This window comes from Solanum pennellii, chromosome 12, assembly GCF_001406875.1.
Source record: "Solanum pennellii chromosome 12, SPENNV200".
Taxonomy (NCBI): Eukaryota; Viridiplantae; Streptophyta; class Magnoliopsida; order Solanales; family Solanaceae; genus Solanum; species Solanum pennellii.
Genome location: NC_028648.1, coordinates 53,884,963 through 53,892,312, shown reverse-complemented (window position 1 = coordinate 53,892,312; position 7,350 = coordinate 53,884,963).

The following is a 7,350-nucleotide window of genomic DNA, read 5'->3' as shown; positions in this document are numbered from 1 at the left end:
TTGTAATAGTTGATGACTACTCAAGATTCACTTGGACATTGTTTCTTGCAACGAAGGATGAGACATTCACTATGTTTGAAATCTTTGCAAAGCTGGTTCAGAAAAAATTCTACAAAGAAATAAACAGCATCAGATCTGATCATGGGCTGGAGTTTGAGAACTCACAATTCCTACAATTTTGTACTACAAAAGGGATTGAGCATCACTTCTCAGCACCTAGAACACCACAACAAAATGGTGTTGTTGAGAGGAAAAATAGAACACTGGAAGATATTGCAAGAACAATGTTAATCTCAAGCAAACTTCCAAAATTCTATTGGGCTGAAGCAGTGAACACAGGATGCTATCTAATAAATAGATGTATGATTAGATCAGTGTTAAACAAAACACCATATGAGCTGCTAAAAGGAAGAAAACCAAATTTAGCACATCTTAGAGCCTTTGGGTGTGTATGCTTTATACACAACAATGACAAAGACAATTTGGGAAAATTTGATGCCAAGAGTGATGAAGGAATTTTTCTAGGCTACTCATCACAAAGCAAGGCCTACAAGGTATTGAATAAAAGAACAAACCGTGTAGAAGAAAGTGTCCATGTTGTCTTTAATGAAAATAGCAGTGAAGTTGAAGGAAATTCAGAGGATGAACAGAATGAGGGAACCTGCTCCAAGCCATCAGAACCAAGAATATGGGAAAAAGAATCTATACCCTCTGATAAAACATCTGAAATAGGGGATAAGCCTACTAATGAAACTGGTTCGTCTGCACCTCAAGAGTCAGTAAGTATTCCAACTCACAGTTGGAAACATCAAAGTTCTCACCCTTTGCAAAACATTCTTACTCCTCTTGACTCAGGCATCTCTACAAGATCCAAATTACGTAGCATGTGTGCATTCTCTGCCTATGTGTCCCTGATTGAGCCTAAAAATATAAAGGAAGCACTTCTAGACTCTGATTGGATTAGTGCCATGCAAGAAGAACTCAACCAGTTTGAAAGAAGCAGAGTATGGAACCTGGTTCCAAAACCTCAAAACAGGACGGTAATAGGAACTAGGTGGGTGTTTAGAAACAAGCTCGATGAGCAAGGACAAATAGTGCGCAACAAAGCTAGGCTAGTTGTACAGGGATACAACCAAGAAGAAGGTATAGACTATGATGAAACCTTTGCACCAGTAGCAAGAATTGAGGCAATCAGAATATTGGTCGCATATGCTGCTCACATGGAGTTCAAACTCTACCAAATGGATGTCAAAAGTGCCTTCTTAAATGGTTATCTGCAAGAAGAGGTGTATGTAAAACAACCCCCAGGTTTTGAGAACACCATGTATCCTGATCATGTATATAAACTGGACAAAGCACTCTATGGGCTAAAACAAGCACCTAGAGCATGGTATGATCGATTATCCACTTTTCTTCTCACACATGGATATACAAGAGGAAAAATTGATAATACATTGTTTCTTCGAAAACAAGGTAAAGATCTGTTCATAGTACAAGTGTATGTAGATGACATCATATTTGGGGGAACCAATGACTCACTGGGAGTAGAATTTGCTCAACTAATGAATAGTGAGTTTGAGATGAGTATGATGGGAGAGTTAAACTTCTTTTTGGGACTCCAAATTAAGCAAACTCCAGTTGGAACATCAATTCATCAACAAAAGTACATCAAAGAATTACTGAAGAAGTATGATATGAATGAAGCTAAGTCAAATGACACACCCATTGGGACAACAACAAAGCTTGATAAAGATGAACCAGGTTCACCAGTCAATGACACTAGATATAGAGGTATGATTGGATCACTCCTATACCTCACTGCCAGTAGACCTGATATAGTGTTTAGTGTTGGTCTATGTGCAAGGTTTCAGTCCTGTCCCAAGGAATCACATCTAAAAGCTGTCAAAAGAATCTTGAGATATTTAAAAGGCACAATGAACCTGGTTCTCTGGTATCCAACTGGTGACTCTTTTGATCTAAAGGGATTTGCTGACGCAGATTATGCAGGACATATGGTTGATAGAAAAAGTACCTCTGGGATGGCACACTTTTTAGGACCATGTTTAATATCTTGGGCAACTAGAAAACAAAATTCAGTGGCTCTATCAACTGCGGAGGCTGAGTATGTTGCAGCTGCTTCATGTTGTGCCCAACTTCTTTGGATAAAAGAGCAGCTTAAAGATTTTGGTATAGAAACATGTTGTATTCCTATTCTATGTGATAATACAAGTGCTATGAACATGGCCAAAAACCCAGTTCAACACAAACGCACCAAACACATAGATGTTAGACATCACTTTCTTTGTGACAATGTTGAAAAAGGAAACATAGTAATGAAGTTTTGCAAAACTGAGGATCAAGTTGCTGATATTTTCACCAAGGCACTAGGAAGAGAGTCATTTCAGAAAAATAGACTTGAGTTAGGGCTCATCTTTTTAGATTGAATTCTGTCCAACCAAGTTCTAAGGAGATATGAACCAGGTTCAGTCAAGTTGGTCTACAATTGCTTTATACTTAGCTGTCAAAAAATTAAAAAAATAAAAAAAAAGGGAAAACAATTTCATCTTCTCTCTCCTATGTCACGTCTCTGAAAAGCAGGTGCAACCGTCAAAGCACACGTCTCCTCGATGTCAATCCTCCAGAATTACTCAAACCCCTCGAATACAACATCAAAACCATTCCCAATAAAGCACTCTCTCTAAACAAGCAACCAATTTTTTTTCTCATCTTCATTCTTCAGAAAAAAGAAAAAGAAATCCCCTCCATCACCATGGTTAATCCACTCGTTGCTTACTCAGATGACGAAAATTCATCTGACAGTGCATTTTCTCAGGGGGAAGAGAACCCGGTCGTTGATACTGTGCTTAATCAAGGGGAAGAAAGCCAACTCCCAACCAAACCATCTACACCCTCACCCAAATCAGATCCGTCTACATCTCCACCACCAAAAGTTACATCTCCACCATCACCAGTTAAAGAAGCATCTCCACCTCTAGTTACAGAATCTACACCACCACCTATTATAGAATCTCCACCACCACCAGTCCAAGAAACCCCATTATCACCAAACCCAGAAACCCCAATAACCACTTCCCCAAGAAATCCTTCTTCTTCCCCATCTCACAAAACTACTCCTCATAATCCACCACCATCTCCACATTCTCCAATAAATGATGACATTCTTCTGAGTACCCTTCACCCTAAAAAACCATACGGCCAAGAAAGCACATTGCAGTTAAACAGGTTCGTCCACACAGGCCAGTGACTAGGAGTGCGAATGTGGTCAAACCAACTGATGATGCAACATCTAGTGTGAAGCGTCGACGTCTGGGTAAGTCTCCTGTTCACTCATTTGTTTCTCCAATGAATCTTGATTCTGAAACTGATGATGTCTCTAAGGGTAAACATTCTGCAACTCCTCAATCAAAATCAAAATCTGCAAAAAGAAATGTAGATAAATTTCGCAAAGTGGGAAAGAAAAAGTATTTCCAAACCAAGACAGTGCTTAGGGGTAGAACTTTTCACCCTGATATACTTTCAATGGATATAGTCAAGCAGGTTTGTGAACTACTAAGGTTTCAGGGGTGGGAGGAATTATTCCTTGAACCTAATTTGATTTATGAACAAGAAGTGGTAGACTTTTATACAAACTTGGTAATCCTGGAAGGAGATGTGGTATCATCTAGTGTGAAGGGGGTTGACATTGTCTTTGATGCAACTATACTTGGGAAAATCTTGCATATACCATCTGTGGGGATTAATGAGTACAATTGGGGTTTTGATGAACATTCTAGCTTGCCAGCCAAATTCTCTCAAGGTAGAGTCAATTCTAGGGCACAAACTGTTTTAAAGGGTATTATGAGATCATTGCATAAGCTTCTTTTTGAGATAGTTCATAAGGTGATACTGCCTAGAGGTCACCAACGTCACATTGCCTCCATAAGAGACATGGGACTTATGAATGCTCTTGAGTGCAAAGAACGCATTGACTGGCCCACACTGATTATCAAACATCTTGCTAGAATTGTTGATCCTAAACTAGGTTCTCATCAATTAGCTTTTGGAAATCTGTTAACTAGAGTGTTTGATGCATTTGAAGTACCATTGGGAGAAGGCAGGATTTTAACTCGTGCAGATATGTTCACTCAAACCATTCTTGCTGATTGTGGCATTCCCATGGAGTCGGAGCAGGTTGCAAATGCTTCTCCACGTACATCTGGTCCCGTTGCTCAGTTACTCAGGGAACTCAAAGTAGCTGAAGAAAAATATGCCACTCTTGAGTCAGAAAACCAGAAGTTACGTGCTGAACTTGACACTTCAAATGCTGAAATTCACATGTTGAAGGATCAGTTGGTGCAGCAGCAACTTGCTAACAATGCAAGAGTTGACAGAGTTCTGGATATGCTGGCTTCTGCTTCAACCAAGCCTGGTCAACCTTCAAATTAAAAAGCATCTTGTTTGAACCTGGTTCTCTTAGTTGTTTAAACTCTGTGTTGTTACTCTTCGTTTTGTTGCCAGAACATTTTATTATGCTCAACTGGCTGAGCTTCAATTGTTGCTATGGATGTTATTTGGTTTAGTTTAGCTGCTGTTGGACTCTTTTTGATTTGTCAAAAGGGGGAAGATATATGTTGCATTACACAGGTTTGTCTTCATCAAAAAGGGGGAATTTGATAGAATCCTAATTCTACAAGCCTAGTATAAAATTGGTGTTTTGATGATAGACAAGAAATGCAAGCAAAGCAAATTGATGCAGCCACAAGCAGTAAAATAACGCAGCTAGAGATCGCAGAAATTGTCACGAAAATGCAGCATATTGACACAGTCCAATTAATGGTAAAGATACAAGTTGATACAAATAAGGAAACCTTAATTATTAAAGATACAAGTTGATACAAATAAGGAAACTTTAATAATTAAGGAAGGAAGTTGTATATAAAAGGGATTGTGCAAAAGAAGTAATCCTTGTTTAAATACAATTTCCTTACCTTATTTGATAAGGAATCAAGGCAGCAGGAATATCTATAAAAAGAGGACATACGCAGAATAGAAGACCACGACTTCACATAGAGAGAAAAGTGAGATTTATTCATCAAACTGAAGTCTTCAAGATCGATAGGTTTGCTAAGCTTAAAACGTTCTTGAGTGAGAAGGTTTTCAACGTGTAAAACTATCTTCTTGTTTTGTTCTTAATTGTAAGTTACGATTTATTGTACAAGGGGTGGGTTTGGCTCTTTGTAGGGTTGAGTTTCAGTAAGGGTTGTAACAAAAGGTGGGTTTGGCCTTTTGGAGAGATCGATTGTAGTCAATCGAGAGAGGTAGTCGAGATAAGGCTTTTTAATTATTGAGTTGTAATCACAAAATCTTATAGTTGAATTAATAAAACGAGGTTTTTCCTTCCTTGAGTGAGGAAGGTTTTTAATTTAATAAGTGTTTGTGTCTTTACTTAAAATCAACTTACAAGAACCTGGTTCTTGTTCTGGGGTAAGGTTTCTTCACTTTATATAAAGGTTGTTGATGCCATTTAAAGAAACAAAACTAGCTATTCAAACACCAATAAACATGCAAAGGTCGTGTATTGATTTTTATAAACATGCAAAGGTCGTGTATTGATTTTTTTTAGTGAATCATATTTATTTTTTTTAGAAATTATATCAAGCACGTACTTCATAAAAAAAATCATGACATTTCTTTTATTATTCTTGTTAATAATGAGATATTTCAAAGAAAGCAATGGTATATTCATAATAACAATAATAATTATTAGTAATATGTATAGTTTGTCAAATTAATGTTACGATGTTATTGTATGTTAGCTTTCTTAATCTTTCTTTTTTCATGTTAATTTGTGTATGTTATGCTGGAATAATATGCATGTGTTTTAACCATAAATTAGAATTTAATATTTTGTTTTGTGATACTTAAGTGATGCAAGTCATCCATGTTTTAATCAATTTGAATTTGTTAATTAATTTAACTCTTGAATTCAAGTTTGAGGTAGACAAATTATACAATTGATTTGTGTATAACTATTTTCTTTTATGTATGTATAGCGAGTTATACAATTGGTCATGAACACAATTGAACAAAAAGGAACATAGGCAACTTAAAGAACGAAGAATTGAAGATATGACGATCGTCGAGCCCGTTCAGCGTGTCGTCAAAAGGTCCTATCCTTGCTTTTTGTTCCACTATGTTGAGTCGTGAAGGAAAGGATCAAATCGGCGGTGTAAAGGAGCAGTCGGCGTGTCGCCGAGCAGCTCTGCGAAGCAGTACTACGTCGCTTGATGATCCAAAACAAGATGATGATGAAGGCAAACGTAATATAGGGATGAACTATACCAAAAGTCGGATCACCGAGATGATTGGTTATCCCGACTAAATTCGCTGAGTGATCCTTCACAACACAATTTTTGAAAACTATAAATACTCGTTGAGAGTTTTAGCTTAATATCAAATTTTTATCTTTGAACAATATTTTTTCCGACTTTACTTCTATTTTTAAGTTCTATGTTCGGAGAGGATTTTGAAGAACTTGAAGAATCCAAAGGGTTTCAACTCTAAGATTTTGGACTTGGGTCTTGAACATTCTTCACTCTTGACTTGTTTCGAGACTTAAATCTTCATATACTCACTTGAAATACAAACTCATATTGCTATAAATTTCTATCCCTTTTATATGTCTAACTAAAACCCCAGTTCTTGGGGTGTGATTTTGTGAATATGAGTTAAATTATTTGTTGGGTCTTGCTTGCTGATAGTTTAATCGTTGTTTGAATGTGATTTAATTTACTATTTGTGTTGGAACTTAAAGAAATTCTAGTTGCAAATATGATTTCACCTTTGTGTTTTCGTCTTGCTCGAAAGAGAGGTCGTAAAATTAAGACTATTAAATTGATGACCAGAGGGATTGGGTCAACATGAGGTTCAAATCGAGAGAGTGAACCCTAGTCCTTCTCCACGTACTCAGCTCGAGAGAGTGAGTGGGATACGGCGAAGGTTGTTCTTCATGCGACAAGTGGTGTTCGAGAGAAATCCAATTGATTCGGGGTAAGTTGTTCGAGAGAAAGTTTACCCCCATTAAAGTCTAGCCTAGTCACAATTATTCAACGAAATCACGGTTAGAAGCATGAACCTTATAGTCTAGTTTAACCCGTATTCCTATCAGATCCCAAGAATCCCATTCTATTTTCGTTGTTTTTGCTTACTTGTTACAAACCCCCATCGTTACTTGACACTCTTGTGTGACCTCTTTGACTTATCATATTTTTATTCGATAATATTTTTACCTATGACTAATTAGAACTTAATTTTATTTTTCTGTTAATTCTCAAAACCACTTCCTTAGGA